Source organism: Colobus angolensis, unplaced genomic scaffold, assembly GCF_000951035.1.
Source record: "Colobus angolensis palliatus isolate OR3802 unplaced genomic scaffold, Cang.pa_1.0 Scaffold77, whole genome shotgun sequence".
NCBI lineage: Eukaryota > Metazoa > Chordata > Mammalia > Primates > Cercopithecidae > Colobus > Colobus angolensis.
The window spans coordinates 2,541,767-2,542,964 of record NW_012121487.1 but is presented as its reverse complement, the minus strand read 5'-3'; positions in this window follow the sequence as shown (position 1 = coordinate 2,542,964).

Genomic DNA, 1,198 nt, shown 5'->3' with positions numbered 1-1,198 from the left:
TGGTAGCCTCAAACTCCTGGACATGCCATCATGGCCTGGCTAATTTTTCTTATTTTTTGTAGAGATGGGGTCTTGCTATGTTGACCAGGCTGGTCTTGAACTCCTGGCCTCAAGTAATCCTCCTGCCTTAATCGCCCAAAGTGTTGGGATTATAGGCATGAGCCACTGTGCCCAGCCTGAAACCTCATTTTAAAAGTTTATATCAGACCAGGACCTCAAGATGGAGTTGGCTGTACCAGTGAGGGAGAAGAAACTCCTGGATGTCAAACTAGCGGAACTGCCAAACTAAATATTAATGTGTGATCACACAAGAAGGCACTGTTGGAGCATTCAAAGAGGTTACTACAGGTATTACGACAAGTATCCAATTTGAAGAAAGGGAGCTTCGACGGATTTCTATGGTGCTAGCAGCTTACGTGCTTTTCAGCTACTGTCTGAAAAAGAGCATAAGCATGGGCAACTACAGAAGTAAAACTGAAAAGGGCCATTGCAGAGTGCTCGTTCCTGGATAATCTCCTTAGTTTAATGTCAGCTGATTTGCAACCTTAATTCCCTCTGCATCCTGATTTTTCCCTTGTCATGTAACATACCATATTTACAGGTTTCAGGGATTAAGAAGTGGATATCCTTGGGGAAACCATTATTCTAACTTCATTGGTTCAAATAATTTAGGGTTTGTTCATTCAGTGAGGTCATTTTATTGAGCACTTGATATATTTTAGTCTCTAGTTGGCTCTGGGGCATATATGAAAAAACAGAATCCTATCTCATTTGCTTATATGTAGCTGATAATTCATTGATCATTGTAGTTACTGAAAGTTACTTTAACACAGAGACCTTATGTAAGTAACTCTCCCTATACACTGGTGTAGTGAAATTCCATTAAAGGCATTTTTTTTTTTTCCTTGAAGCACAGCAATTATGCTGCTGATGAGAAATTTTACTTTGAAGAAAATGTGGTGTAGTGAAAAAAGCAAGGTTTTTAAGAGATAGGCAAACTAGAGTCTAAAGATTGTTACTGGACTTCTCTGGGCCTCAGGCTTCTCTTTTGTAAAATGAGGGTAAGATTATCTATCTCAAAGTATTGTTTATAGTAAGGATTAAACAGGAATATGCATTCCCCTGGCATGGTAGTCCACAGATGCTAATTGCCTTTCTCTTTTGGTATTATAAGTATCTAACATTCATTTCAATATTT